The sequence below is a fragment of the Tupaia chinensis genome, unplaced genomic scaffold (assembly GCF_000334495.1).
Source record: "Tupaia chinensis unplaced genomic scaffold, TupChi_1.0 Scaffold139602_1, whole genome shotgun sequence".
Lineage (NCBI taxonomy): Eukaryota > Metazoa > Chordata > Mammalia > Scandentia > Tupaiidae > Tupaia > Tupaia belangeri.
This window is the reverse complement of record NW_006199485.1, coordinates 154,921-171,047: the sequence shown is the minus strand read 5'-3', so window position 1 is coordinate 171,047 and position 16,127 is coordinate 154,921. Positions and strand designations below refer to the sequence as shown.

The 16,127-nt window shown below is 43.7% G+C and overlaps 1 long non-coding RNA gene across 1 annotated transcript; it reads left to right on the top strand.

The window, feature by feature from the left end:
* Positions 1-2,990: 2,990 nt before the first annotated feature.
* Positions 2,991-12,110, top strand: LOC102483189 (uncharacterized). The gene is made up of 3 exons (XR_001371409.2): positions 2,991-3,221; positions 11,531-11,623; positions 12,003-12,110. It is a non-coding gene; the product is annotated as an uncharacterized LOC102483189 (long non-coding RNA).
* The last annotated feature ends 4,017 nt before the right edge of the window (positions 12,111-16,127 follow it).

Below are 16,127 nucleotides of genomic sequence, written 5' to 3'. Positions count from 1 at the left end.
ACGTCCTCAGAGGGGGGACAGAGGAGGGAGCTAGACTATTTCCCCTAATCAGCCAGTGTGGTTAGTGACATCCCCTTAACTCCCATCCCTGCCTCAACCCTCCTGATAAATGGAGCAAATTATTTGGGAAGGAGACCCAGCCCCTCAGTTCCTGAACATGTCGCCGTCATCTCCTGGCAGAGAAGGCTCTGAGAGATTTCATTAGGTGCAGGGCAGAGCGGTCTCAATGGCTCGAATCCTCCCATGTGCGTGATGCTGGGTAGATAAGCTTCTCCAATAATTGGCCGGTTTTCAGAGCGGTGCTCACTGCACTGAGGCCAGACCTCGAAGTGCTGATGGGAAACTTCAGCAGACACCTGGGGGCAGTGGGTCTCACCTGAAACGGAGCAAGGGTAGCCAACTTCTTAGGAGGCTGAGAGTCTGTGGGTGTGTACACCGGCTCCTGTCTGGGGTATTCTTTCTGTTATTAAAGCAAGAACCGATTTCAATTCTGAAAGTGACCCTCACCTTTACTTGGAGCCCACCTGGCCCTGGGTGCAAGCCACCATCGCCACGGCAGGGCTGTCCTCTCCTTTGCAGACATCCGAGACAAAGAGGACACACAACTGAGGAAGGTGAGATGCCTTTTAAAAATTAGACAACATCTTAAAGGGTTTATTTCCTTTATCTCTAGCCCTACATCCATTAACCTGCACTGGGAGACAATCGGTGCCACTGTTCAGGAAGGCAGCTCGAATGGGTCGAAACTGCCATTGTATATCCCGGGAAAGATAGAGACACGACATAGATTTAGAAATAAATAAATAAATACATAAATAAAAGCCAGTTTCCAGGGAACCAGCTCCTGCTTAATGCAGTCTGATAGAAATTCAAGATAAAACTCGCATGGATTCTGCTGAAGCAGAAAGGACCACTTACCAGGCAACCTGCACAGTCTGAGAACTGCTCCCATTCGCTTGGCTTCCTTCTTGGCTGCCCTAAACTCTATCCCCTCAAACTGTTCTCTTTGAACTATACAGGGCAGCATTTGAAATGATACATTTCAGGGAAGAAGGAAAAGAAGGGGCATTTCATGAACAACCAGGGCCAGAGGACAGGCAGGGAGAGGTCCGTCTTCCGTGTAAGGGTGAACGCCCAGCTCCTGAACAGCGACCTATTCTGGGCCTGTCTGAGCGTCTTCGCCTTTGCTCTCAGCTACGAGGCCTTTGCAGGGATGGCTGGCTCCTTTTCCAGGCATCACTTTGAGTATCCATCTCCTTTCGACAATGGCCATCTCTTTCAACTGTTAAAATACACGTGGGTTTTCCTTTCTGGCTCTTTTTGCAGGTTGCTGTCTATCGGAGAGAAAGTGGGAGAGATTTCTCTTTGGAGGTTGTTTTCTTACCCTCTGTGGCTTCGATGATCATCTTCTGTATTATTGAAGAGGACCCAGGGCTGTTAGCTTCTTTTGACTCAGGCCTTGAGCAAACCCTCTCACCCGTGCCCCCCACTTCCTACTAATTTCCCCCCCATCTGCTTATAATTTAATGCTCTGTATGTTTTAATCATCTAATTAGACATATCCTTATTTTGAAATGCAACTAATTCTTCAGTTCAAACAAACGACCAGTAATTCTAAAAATGAGACCATTCTTTCCTTTTGGTTAGAGGCTGGCTTAGCAAATACATCACACCTATTTTGAGAAGGGTGAAAAATTCCAATGCGGCCAAACCATTGACTTTTAAAATTATAAAGGATCTTTAGATAGCGCTTAATACCCTCCACAGGTGTGGACCTAGCTTTTGACGAGGTTTTTCTCAGGTCTTTCTGAGCACTTTGTGATAAAGCCATTATTATTCAGGTTTACCAGTCGATATTTTTAAAAATGATGTTATGGAATATTTCACTCTCATGCTAAGTGACCACAAACCCAAAAGAGAAAACTTACTGCACTAGAGAACTGTATTTATTAACTTATTTCCTTTACAGCAGTTTACATGTATTAAGGCAAAGAGACTCCTATTTTGCTATAAAGGAAAAGAGAACATGTGATTTTTTGTTGTTGTTGTTCCTGACATTCAAGTTTACTCAATATGAAAAAAAAATGAAGTTATTGGGGCTGGCAAGTGGTATGGTGGTTAAGGGCACCAGACTCCCACATGGCTGACCACAGTTCGAGTCCCAGACCTGGTGGCTTGCTTTCTCATTTTCTCCTTCTCTGTCCCTCTGCGGTCAAGTTAAAATAAATAAATAAATAAAGTTAAATAAAATAATTCTTAAAAAAATAAAATAAAATGAAGCCACTGGGGCTAGCAGGTGGCATGGGAATCAGAGTACTGAATTTCCTACATGGCTGACCATGGTTTGAGTCCTGAACCAGGCAGCTTGCTTTCTCACTTTCTCTCTCTCCCCTTCTCTGGTGAATTAAATATTCATAATAATAGAGGAAATTAAATAAATAATTCTTTTTAAAAAAAAAAGCTACTGAAATTTCAGAAGCATATTTAGTCTTAGCACTATATAATGGTCAAGCTGTATGGCATAGAATTGTGTTAATTTTCTGTACTTGTACTAATTTCTGGTAATGAAATGTTCTTTCAATGTGTTAGAAGCACAGGTAACAATCACACACAGTAGACACTTCTTAAATGCTTTTTGAAGTATTGATAGATAAATGGGTAGATATGCATCGACATTTAAAATCGGTGTCTTAATTCAGCATCAAGTGCTAGTGTTTATGAACAGGGACACATCATCACGACAGTGTGCATTCTCATAAAGCTTCTTCCAGTGAAAAACTTCCCCCTCCTTCCGAAACGTAAATCAGGACCATTGAAGTTTACCTGTGAAGACGGAAATGATAATCATCATCTAATAACGACGATGTCTTGGAGGAATTGTTTCAGAGCTCCTTTGGGAAGCGTTTCCATACGGCTGACACAAATGGTTGTCATACGCCATCTAGTGGCTATCTGTGAAATTGTGCGCAGACTGTGGAAAGGCTCTTGGGAGAAGTCTGCTCCGAATTTCAGCGCTTGTCTGGCAACCACGAGATACTGGTTCATTTTTAAGGTTTTAAACTGAGAGGAATCACTGAGGAAAGCGCACCACAGTATTTTCAAAAATACTTGCGTCCTTAAGAAGTAACTAGTCAAGAAAAAGTTTTCTTTCTGGACACGGATGAGCAAAACTAAGAAGCAAACACAGACACTTCCCTGCCACAATTGTGGTCTAAAGCAAGGTAAGTAGCCTGACTTTCGCAGCCTTCTTCCCACAGAAACTGTCACCGTTTGCAAAAATTCATGACCTGGCCGTGACTTCTACAGCTGGGAGGACTGACTTGACTCTCAGAAATGCAGAGAGATGATTCCACTACAGGGGCCTTCTTTTACCCAGCCATTGGTGCTAATCCATGGAAGATCTCAGTTCTTACATGTATGCATAATCATGATGTTTTTGCAACAATGACCACAATGTCCTACATAATGATTATGGACAATCTGATTTTAACTTTCTATTCTGGGGCTAGTGCAGTAGAAGAATGAAAAAAATCTGAAAGTAGTATTGGAAAATAGAGTGTGGACTTTAAAAGTTCTTCACACACGAGAAATCAGCATTAAGTATCTTCAAGATAATTTAACGGGAGACAATAAGTAGTTTAGCTGGAAATTTTACAAAAATCATTAAATAAGCCTTCAAGATTTGAGGATAAATAACTAAAATTAAGATGAATTGTCAAGGAGTCTCACAGGCAGAAAAAAACTGGCTTCTCACTAGTTTACCGTGTTAGTATCTTTGAATGCTTGAATAGTTCTGCTTTCAAAGTTATGTTGAACTGCTTTTTAAGATCATCGAATGAAAAATGATTTAATAAATACATCCCCCCCCCACACACACAAAGACAAAAATGCTACAAGGTCATTTCCCCTTCATGTTAAGGTTCATTTCCATTATAACCTATGTTTTCAGTATAAAATGCTCAGCCTCCAAAGATATTTGCATTTGCCTTTAGAACTATAATCCTGATCCCCAAATTGCGATAGAGCTTCAGCTATATCTCAAATATTTGTCTCTCGTTCTGTTTATCAATAGACCTTTCTTTGAAGGGAAACTGATCAGAGTAAGGTGTCGGTAGCATTCATGTTTAGGAAAGCCTGTAAACAAGTAGCAACATGAAGCTCTGATTGTCATGCAAGGGAAGTCATGTATCAAAAATGTCTGATGTTTCTTATTGTTGTAGTGCACTATTCTCAATTTTAAAAACCCATTATCTGAAAGCTAGAGGTCCATTAAAAATGCTGGCCTGTAAAAAGAAACCAGACTGACAGGCTTAAGGCTCTGTTGTTGCCTATGGAGGTAGATGTCTACAAAAACAAAATGCAAAACCTTCTGATTTCCTCAACCTTAAATATTAGAAGTGACTGTATTTTCTGAAATATTTACCTATTAATGATATTATAGTTGAAAAGAAAAATCAGACTAATTTTTGGCTGCTCTCACCCTCACTTTAAATCCTGTTTGTAGTATGAGGGGAAAAAAATAAAATTCACAGAATTCCAGTCTCTGGCCCAGGGCAATTTCCTGTTTTCTGTCTATCAAGTCTTCTGTACCCTGCCACAGCTCAGCTAAGAGCAGATGCAAACTATTTTTCCCCACAAGTCTATACTACACCTTTAAAAAGATACCTAAAAATAAAAATAAATAGCCTTCTTCTTTAATGCTCTGTGCTTGCAAAACAGAAGTATAAGCTTCCAATAAAGCTATCTGAGGTTACCGTGATATTCTGCCCAGTCCAGCAAGAGTCACACAATTCTTTAAAATATCAAACTTTCTCCTCTGTCCATATCATGAAGAGGTTGCTGAGCTGGCCCAGGACAATTTCAGGAAGGTTCGGGGCTCAGGAGGACATAAATGCAATGCATTGTTTGCACGGTCTGGCTAGAAGGGTGTCGCGCAAAGGAAAATGAAGACCTCCTCCATTATTGTGCACCACAGTTGGGCTGTTTGATCTCTAAGTCCTCGGGTAATTGGAGTCTACACAGCATGTGGAATCAGGGCCAGAACAGCTCGCCCGCATGCCCAAAGCCTGCCGCCATCCTGCCTGGGGCACCGTTTACCCCCAGCCAGATTCAGCCTGTGCTCGGAATTCTGCCTCGGACACAGGCTTTGTTTCCACGCTGAGAAAATGATGACTTGGAGATTCCAAGTGGGAGCCACACTGTTACGAGGTGCTCAGAAGTAAATAGAAACTCTCCCGCAATCTGGGCAGAGTGTCTCTGGATTGGGAGGGAGAGGTTCTCCTCATCGCATTCCACATCCCTCCTCTCAGTTATGACAATGTTCTGTTCCCACTTCACCATCCCAGGCTTATTTTTTTATTCTTGATTTCCATGAAACCCAGCTGCCCACCTCAGGTCACCGTGCACTCTGCCTCCTCTCTGCTCAGAAGGTTTACATTCCATTCATTCAACAAATATTTACTGGGCACCTCCGGCACACCAATTGCGAGGTGAATAATGGTGACACGCATCTGTCCCCAACAAGTAGAGTGGTGAATATCCCCAGCTTGCCCAGGCATAAGAGGGTGTTCGAGACATACTTTCAACTTTTCAACTGGAATGCTCCCGGGTAAACTGGATGAGTCAGTCGCCTTATGATGAGTCCAACACATGCTGTCTTCCACGGCTTCTTGTCTTCTCGGAAGTGAGCATGCCCCTGTCGACCAAGAAGAGGCCTTCACACGTGCATTCACGTGTAATACCTAGGAGCTTCAGATTTGGGGGCCAGGCAGAGCTGTAGCAGTTAGCCAAACCAAATGCTCCCTTTTCTAGAAATTCGGTGGATCCAGGTTTGAGCGGCCTGAAACTTATACAATCGGGGGTCTCTCTTTAAGCAAAATAAGGTCATCTGCTCAGCTTCCTTATGCAAAAAATGTTCATCGGATGGTGGGAGGAAATGATTCCACCTGCCTGATGGAACAAAGTTTGCAAAATATAATCACCTGGCTAACCATCCAATGAATTTTATTGGTTTAAAAATTAAATTCTTAAGTAACCAGACAGTCAAAGTTTGTGGACTCTCAGAGGTTCTTGGTGGAAGGAAGCTCAAAAGAGGCCTGTGTGTACCCATGGCCCTTAGCGACGGGTCTGCTCTCTCTATATTATACAGTTCTCTAGTGATAATGAGAACTCTGGTCCTAACCTCGTTCCTGCGCATCTGCCTTTCCCTTCCTTTTTTTTTTTTTTAATTTATTTATTTATTTATTTATTTCGGAGAGGTTTTTGCTATAAGGTGTGTGCACTCACCAGAAAGACAGAGAGACAGAAAGCAAGAAATCACCCCCCCCCCAGAGGGAATGGCCATGCCACAATCCATTCTCCTCTCGGGGTCTTGGGCACGCACGCACACGTGCCCAGCATGAGTTTAAGCCACCAGGTCCAGGACTCAAACTGCGGTCAACTACATGGGAGTTCAGTGACATAGCCATTATGCCAGCTGCTGGTCCCCTGCCTTCCCTTCTAAAGGAGTGTACTGGACTCTCCTGATTGGCAGATCTAGAAGAAACTGTTTTTCTTGCCTTGGTTTTTCTTTCTTTTTTTTTTCTTTTAGAATTATTTATTTTATTTGTTGTTATTATTATTTTTAATTTGACCAAAGAGAGTCAGAGGGAGATAGAGAAAGGAACAGTGAGAAAGCAAGCCACCAGGTCCAGGACTCAAACTGTGGTTGACCATCTGGGAGTCCAGTGCCTTAACTACAACACCACCCGCTGGTGCCCTTGTCTTGGTTTTTAGTACAACCTCTTTTCTGTTTCTGCACTTCCCTCTGTGGTACTCAGCCTGCGCCAGACACACTATCAATATCCCTTGGTCCATAGCCTTGCTAAGCAGGGGCAGTGAATAGAAGATTAAGAATGTGTGCTTTGGCATTGAGCAGCCTGGGTTGGAAATCTGGCTCTGTATGGACAAGTTACTTAACTTCTCTGTGCCTCAGTGTCTCTGTCTATAAATGAGGATGATAGCGACCTCTAGCTCACTGGGTTGTTGCAGGAGTAAAGAAGTATGTTATATGCAACGCTTGAAGCAGGGCCTGGTGCACAATAATACTAGAAACACTAGCTGTTATTATCATCACAAATTGCTATTATTACTGGCAATGAGGCCCTTCTGTGCACAAATCCCAACTAGGAGGAAAGGCAGTCTGCCAGGTACAAAAATGCGGGTTAAGTGTTTGGCTCTTTCCATTTAGAATCCATAGTGAGTTGCTCTGCAAGTCTCTATCCCCCAATTGTCTTACATCAGAGCAGGCTCAGGCTTCGGATCTGCCTGTCCATGGGATGCATGTAAGCCTAGAAACGGCGCATTACATAGCACCTCTTAGGCTTCCCGGCAATTGCTAATTAAAGTGGCATTAACTCTAATAGGTTGGAAAGCAGGACTCTCCCGTCTGCACTGTGGGTTTCTGCAAGAAGGGAGCTGGTATACCTGTCCCCATCCAGAGGCACCCAGTTGTGGACCCTGGCATGAACTCACTTTGGGGTGACTGCAGGGCCCTTGGGAGAGGAAAGCTGGGCCAAGAGCAAGAACTTCTGCAACTTTAGAATCTGCATACTGCTCCTGACAAATAACAACGTAATAAAGCCCGCACCGTGCTTGTACCAATCAGTCACAGGTGCTGATAATAGTTCACCTAATTACTTCATTATTTTTTGCCACTCCATGGAGCAGTTTGTATTTACAATCCTGTATATGGTTCTATTACTACCACTTATTGTGACGATTCCGGCAATTCCGAGGAGTCTCCGAGGGCCTGGACAAGTAGAATCTTGTTTTTCTTGATTTCCCCCGGGGGTGGGAGGTAGAGGGAGGGGGGAGAGAGGAGGGGTTCAGAGGAAAAGTATCCAGCCAGCCACGACCCACAATTGCTCATCTAAGATGAGTGATAAATGATGGGTGATTTCGGAAACACTCGAATTTTAAAACAAAACAAACAGATCCTATCCTATCAGTTCCAAGGCCAGCCTGAAACAGGGTGAGAAAGCGAAGATGGAACTGCCCAGGCCTGCACCCAGGCTGGAACAGTGCTCGGACCCCAACCCCCTATCATTATGTTGGAAGCTGAGCTGGAGGCAGTCCTCGGGGACTTGTCCTCCTAATGAACACCAGGCCACAAATTAGATGTGGGTTTGGAAAAACATTGTGAAGTTTAGTCACTCAAGCATCAGTAAATCTGCTAGAAGTCAGGGCTGGCTGTTTATAGCTTGTTAAGTTGTTGATTGTTTACAAATTACATTTTCCCTTTGAAAAAGTGGGCTCCTCTCAGCTCTCAGAGTCACTCATTGCTTGCTGGGGTGCTTCCTGCCAGGGATAAAGGCTGCCTGTTGTTAGCGGAGCTAATTGGTGCAGCTCTCCACTTTGGGCCCCCCCTGCCTTCACTCTGCCCCTTCTCTCTTCCTTTCTCCTGCATTTTCAAGTTATTATTAAACCCGATTCCTCTAGAAGCAGTGTTGGGCAGGCCTGGGATTCTGCACAACCTTCTGTTTTCTCTATCTGCAGCTACTCGGACAAGCACCTGCTAAGCACTGCCTGGTCTCCCTATTTCCTCCCAGAGAGCCTTCGAGGGGCCCACTTATACACCTTGGCTGATTTGCAAAGTCAAGAGGACCATGAATGCCTACGCTATCTTCATTGAGCGAAAAGAAGTGACTGAGTCGCACCATGTTGGAGATCGTGTATCCTAAGTTCCCCCTCTGACTGGGACTCAGTGAGTGGCTCCTTCCAAGCCCCACAGTGGCTAGACATGGCCAGGAGCAGGACCCAGGTCCATTGACTTTCTGTACACGAAATGCCTCACTGGAGTTCTTTTCCTGTTGAAAAGACTTGCCTGCTTAAATTCACTCGTCCATTCATTCATTCAACAAGGAACTTGGGACCTTCATCCATGCCAGACAGGTGCTACGACTCTATCTCAGAAAGCCAGGAGCCCATGAGCACAACCTTGACTTGTGGTCACATCACTCCGACTTCTGACTCTGTCCTCACATGGAGTGATGGGCTGAATTGTGCCCCCCCCCCAATTCATATGTTGAAGTCTTAACCTGCAGGGCCTCTGGATGTGACTGTATTTGGAGACAGGGCCTTTAAAGAGGTAATTAAGGTGGGAGGCAGGTGGCATAGTGATTAAGGTGCTGAACTCCCACATGGTAGATCACAGTTCAAGTCCTGGACCCAGCCACCTGAAAATCACATCGAGTGCATGTGCATGTGTGCCCCAAATCCTGAGAAGAATGGAGAAGGGACTCTGGTATGACCATCCTCCCTGGGAGATAATTTCTCACCTTGCTTCTTTCTGTCTTTGGCAAGTGCAGTCACCCTATGGCAAAAACCTAAAAAAAAAAAGTAGGTGTGTGATTAAATGATAGCGGGGTCATTGGAGTGGGTCCTAATCCAATATGACTAGTGTCCCTATAAGAAGAGAGTAGGGGGCTGGCAGAGGTGTGCTGGTGAAGGGCACTGGACTCCCACGTGGCAACTGCAGTCTCAGTCTTGAATCTGGTGGCTTGCTTTCTCATTCTCTCTCTCTCTCTCCCTCTCCCTCTCCCTCTCCCTCTCCCTCTCTCTCTCTTTTCCCCTCTCTGGTCAATTTAAAATAAATAAATAAATAAATAACTGACATTAAATAAAATAATTCTGAAAAAAAAAAAAAGCAGCAGAAGAAAATAAGAACACAAACGGATACAGAAAGACAGCAAGAACCAAGGAGAGAGGCCTCGTAAGAAACTAACTCTGGCAATACCTGGATCCTGGACTTCTAGCCTCCCGAACTGTGGGAAGACACATTTCCATTGTTCATGACACCCAATCCTGGATATTTTGTTATAGCAACCCCAGCAGACTAATACACATGGTATTATCCCTGGGTCTCTCTGTGTCTCTTCTCTTGTTATGAGCTACTAGTCACATTGAATTAAGGACCCCCTCTACTCCGGTATGACTTCATGACCTCTGGAAAAGCTATTTCCGAATAAGGTCACATTCTGATGTTCCAGGAAGTCCATGAATTTGGAGGAGGACACTAGACAACACACCACACCAAAAAGAGTAGCTCACCTTAACCCACTTTTCGACAAAATTTTTAGGGGCCTCTGATTCTTTGGTCTACCTTAGAGATCTTGATTAAATTGCTGTGGACGTGGCCTGGGCACTGGGCTCTTTTGAAAGTCCCTAGATAATTCTAATGTGCAGATGTGTCCAAGAATGAGATTGAGTAATTCATTTGATCTTTTCCCATCAAGAAAATATCAGGTCTGCTTAAGGATGGTGGTATAATATTTAGAAGTCTCTTGTTCCTACTTATTAGAAATAACAAGAGTTTCGTGGTCCTCAGTCTTGGCCATATACTAGAATCCCAGAGCACTTTTACCAGAGCACTTTTGAAAATACTGATTTCTGTGTCTACCTCCAGAGACCTTGATTGAATTGGTCTAGGACCTGACTTGGATATTGGGCCATTTAGAAGGTCCTTTGGTAATTATAATGTGCAGATGTGATTGAAAAGCACCTGCTTAAGGCGTTTGGAGTCCTGAGCTATCAAGTAAATGGCATCGTGGTGACTGTTAGATCAAGAACTCCAACTCCCTCCCCAAAGACACAAGGAAACTGGCACCCAGAGCACCCAAGGTCACCCAAGTAGAGAACTCAGGGTTGGGGCTTTCATCAACTACAGTCTCCTCTCAAAGTTTAAGTTTTCTTGATGCAGATTAATTATACTAATTTAATGCTTTTAGCTCATCTCACTGGTCTGCCTTGTAATGAAGCCTGCATGTTTCATTGACCTGATATTTCCTGACCCAGTGCCTTCTTTCACCTATACTTGACAGTGTGCTACAATTACTGATGGATGTCTAATCACCTTTCCACGGAGAGAAGTCCTGGTCCCACAACCACACAGACCGAGCCCCAGGCACCCTTTAGCATGGTGGTCACTTGTCACCAGGAGGGCCAGGAAAGAACATGGCCTTAGAAGCCAACAGGCTCTCCTACCCCAGAGACCCCCATGAGAAGCCCACCTTCTGCCCCTGACCTCCAGGGCAATCTATTTATACGTGAAAGGCTCAGCTCACTAACACTGACAGCTCGAGCGGGCTCCCGTTTCCACTTGTCTCCCCTAGCTTTACCGACTTAACAGGCCCAGTTTGCACCCATGAAGACCATAACCTGTTGCTTCATGTCCTTTGTGTTGGCTTAACCTTGGAAAGTATAAACATGGGAAGAACAATTAAATAGGCTGATGTTCAGTTCACTAGGGAGGAGAGAGTTAAAGGTCAGTGTTCTTCAAATGTGGAAATAAAAGAGACCTTTGTGTCCCTTAAAAATATCAGTTCGAGAAATGTCTTTATGAAAAAATCATTTCACAAAGTGCATTTTTTTCTTTTATTTATGATAGCTTTTTCTTTTTCTAAATCCTTTAAAACTGTCTTCTTCTTATTGTCCCTTTTAAACCAAATCTGTTTCCTTCTCTTTCTTTCTCCCTCTCTGGCCCTCTGTCTAGGAAGCACATGAGTTCCATGAAGGATCCTGACTCTCACAAGGTATCTTTTCCTGTAAAAGAATTTCACACAATTTCTCACCATTGTCTATAAAGGTAAGGAAGACCTATACTTCTGCTTCAGTGGCCAGAGGAGATTCATGGAGTTCTTTGGGTGCAAATCACCCACTTAAAATAATGAAAGGACAACCTAAGTGTTTACCCACTGGGAGTACCATACTCTTCTGCCTCAGAAGATTGGGGTGCCCAGGGTGCTGGGACCTGCCTGCTGGGATAGGAGGAGTTAATTAAATTACCTTATATTTAGTGTTAATTTTGTCCTGGGCTCCTCAGGTAATAGACAACAAGCCTGGGCTTGACTGGGAACACTAGCCCGGGCGAGCGGCATCTCCTGGGCATTTCTGTTGTCAGATTAATTGAGTTGACATCTCAGTTACGATTAGTTACAAATGTGGTTCCAATATTATTTCAACAGGTGTCCATTTGGGGGCTGTGGTTGGAAGCACATGACCTGTTAGATGAGGACAGCAGCCCTCAGCTCAGCACTCCGGTCCTAAGGTGATATGTCTTACCCCAGCTAGGGGAAGGAAAGGGAGGCTGACAGATGTTTCTGAAGAATGACTGTTTATAAGAAAATCTGAGACTAAAATCAGTTAAGACGCCAATTCAGCACTCACTTTCTCTGGGTCCAACTTGGAATGGAGAAGTCTTTTGCTGACATCAGAATGTTGGGGACTCTTTCCATATTAGGAATGAACACTTTTGATTATTGATTAAAATTTGCATTTCTGGGGCCAGCAGGTGGTGTGGTGGTTAAGGCTCTGGACTCCCACATGGCTGACCATGGTTTGAGCCCTGGACCTGGCCACTTGCTTTCTCACTTTCTCTCTCTCTCTTTCTCTCTCTCTCTTTGATGAGTGCATGTGCCTTATAGCAAACTTTTTAAAAATAATAATAAATAAAATAAAATAAATAATTATTTATTGAAAAAATTATCATTGCTAATGAGAACTTGGGCCCTTCAGGAAGTAGGCTGTGAGAAGTCCTCCTCAGTGTGAAGTTATATTTCCCAGTAGTGTTATGGCCTCTGTGCGTACAAAGCTATAGAACTGTAATGCCCTAGGGAAAGGAAGAGCTCAGAGATCCAGGCGCTTGTGAGTCCATGGATTTGAACTTAAACACTATTTCCCACCCTCACTCTCAAACCCTAAGCACCTTAACACAGGTTAGCCCTTTATTAGAGAATGAACACAAGGCACAAGCTAGTGAAAGTGCTTTATCAGGTTAGTTACGGACCTGGTACTTTGTCCACACACTGTTGTCTACTAAAGGAGATCTTTGGTGACTGCCAAGCCTAAACCACTGGGCACCCATACTCTGGAAAATGGCTTCAATTTAAACATAACACTGCAGCAAACCATCTGTGAATGAAGGCAGAGGTCGACCTTGCCCTTTGGAAGGTTGTTATTTTTATATATTCTTTGGTATAGTTTCCACACATTAACTATGCAATTAGTAAATTTCCAAATGAAGATCCTTTTTCCTCCCAAACATCCAAAGCTGGTACCAGGTCTCTGAGCAGCCAGGGGACACCATGGTCAGTAAATTCCTGTCCAGCCCTCACCCACCCCACAGATGTCTTGGCAATCAAGTCTGCTAATGAGCAATTATGGTGGAACACCTGCATTTGCTGTAGCACCATAGACCTACCATGGGCAATTTGGACACAAGAAGTCACATGTAGAGTGGAAGATGGAAAACCAGCTGAAAATATATCTACTCATCACAGCAAGATGGGGGAATCAAGACAAAGACTCTAACTTTTTTTTTTTTTTTTTGGAGGTTTTGGCCTTAGGGTGCTTGCTTTTGCCAGAGAGAGAGAGACAGAGACAGTGAAGAGGGAAAGTGAGAAATCATCCCCCCCCAGGAGGGATGGCCACATCGTAATCCCTTCTCCTCCCGGGATCTTGGCATGCATGCACATATTCCCAGCATGATTTTCAAGCCACCAAGACCGGGACTCAAACTGCTATCAACTATGTGGTAGTCCAGCAATGTAACCACTATGCCACCTGCTGGCCCCAAGGCTCTAACATTTGGAAGAACTAAACTCAGGCACAGGTTTTTCAGAAACCAGATGCCCTCATATAAGAAGACTGAATGGCGATGGGTAGCCTCATGGGAAAAAATTATTCAGAAAACTTCATTTCTGATAATTACTTGGAGATTGTAATAAAATGATCCCATTTACTCCACCAGCAAGGCTTGTTACTATCTCACTGCGAGAAGACATATTTCCACCCCTAGGAAATATATCATGAACCTACCATTTCCACTTTCTATTTGGTATAGTTTCCACATGTTAATTGGCCAATAAATAACTTTTTAAACAGGGACCAGCAGTTAGCATAATGGCTATATCACTGGACTCCCATGTAGTCGACTGCAGTTCGAGTCCCAGACCCAGTGGCTTAAACTCACAACGGGCACATTTGCGTGCATGCCCAAGATCCTGAGAGGAGAATGGAGGAGGAGGGATTGCAGTGTGGCCATCCCTCCAGGGGGTGATTTCTCGCTTTCTGTCTCTGTCTCTCTCTGTCTTTCTGGCGAGCGCACATGCCCTGTAGCAAAAACCTCTCCAAAATTAATAATAATAATAATAACTTTCTAAACAAAGATCCTTTTCCTTCCAGAGCTGGTGTCTGGTCTCCAAGTATGTGAAAATCAAAGTTTGTTGTCTATTACCTAATAAGCCTAGGATAAAATTAACATAAAATCTATCAAGATTGTTTAACTCTTTATGATAGATCAGATAAATCCATGACAAAAATAGGGTAATTCCAGAATGCCTTGGTGGAGGAAAACCTTGAAGTAATCATGGATTTTTTCTGGTTAATGAGTGGTATTAATGGCTAACATCATTGGTATTAGTACCTTCTGGTATATACCATGCATTTTACATAATTCACACAGTTACACTGTTGTATTCCTATGTATACTCCGTATATAGCTAATGAAAGATTAGCATTGTATTGTTAACTCTCCAGAAGTCGGCTCTCTGTAACTAATTATCAGGTCAACAGAAAAGTCATGACGCATTGTTGCACAGAAAAATATGTCATGACTTTTTTGATGACCCAATCAATTTTTCTGGTTTTTGGTCACTTACTACATAGATTTGTAATGATTGGGTAAAATTGTAATTCCTAGAATTTTTAAAAGTTTATTTATTTATTTTCCCTAGAGAGAGACACAAAAGGAGAGACAGAGACAGGCCTCCCCAATAGGGTCCTCCTGTCATGATCCACCCCAGCCTCAGTCAGCCCAGATCTGGGCACATGCAGGCATGCCCAGTGTGTGCAGAGAGGCCACAGGATACAAACCCACAACCTTCCCACGTGGGCCCAGCATGGCAGAGCATGGCATTACCTCTGTCCCACTTTGGCCCCATCGTTCCTGTATGTAACAGTCCTCTGTAGACTACTGAATTTCTAGCCCCACTTGGAATTCATGAGAAGACAGATGCGTGAGGGACAAGATGTGTGAATGGACAGTATGTGCTTCCCCCTGTTGATTCTGTCCCGAGAGTGACGGTCTCGGTTTTCAGGAGCGTTTTATAGAAAGTAGAATCCACAGCGTGTGTAGACCTCCTTTCACCTTGACTTTCTAAGTGGATCTGTAAGGCAGTTTCCAAGAGCAGACTATGGCTTACAGAAAACGCTATTTGAAAAGTATTCAATGATATTCCCTGAAGTGACTTGGCCAAATATGACTGAATCTTTATAACGCAGAGAGAAAACAAAATTATTTACTCATTCAGTATTTATTAGTTTGGAAACGGGGACACAGTACCTAGCGCACAGTGAGCTGGTGTTTGCTTTATCCTGGTGTCTGCCTCGGGCTCCTTCAGAAGACTGGAGGAAGAGGCTTATAGTTCCCAAGTAAATGTTGACTCTTTGTAGCACAATTCTTTACATTTTAAGGAACAGTTAATTCTGATAATTGATGTTAGGACAACATGGATCTTAAATGATTCATGAAAGAGTTTTCTGACTCACCACAGACATCTCTGAAAGTATACCCACCTATTGCTTCCATATCCCGGCAAATGCCAGAAACGAAGGAGACCAAAATGCAAGCAAAGGTGAGTAGAAGAGCAGACTTGGAGACAGCGCAGGCTGACCCCAGACCACCCCAGCTTCTCTCAGAATCCAGAGCTGTAAGCACGACACTAGGCAGGTTCAAGACAGAGTTTCAAGTACTGAGCTGAGTATGAGACTGCGTGCCTCTGGCTGGGAGAGTCTACACTCATGTGATTCTGTGGCTACCCATGCCGAGGGAGTGTCATCTGTCTCAGACACCACTGGCCATCAGCCCACTGCTCTTTGGACTTTTAAGTGCCTTTCGATTTTCCTTTCAAAAGGCAAAGACCCCTGATACAGCCAAGCTTTGGGCTGTTACACTTTGTAGGCAGGCCCTTATACAGGGTTCATTCACACTGCAGAGCACTAAGAATGGGACATGAGGCAGAAGAAGAGAGGAACAGGAGAACAGGGCAACCTAGAGGGAAAGACAGAGGAACCAGAATTTATTGAACACC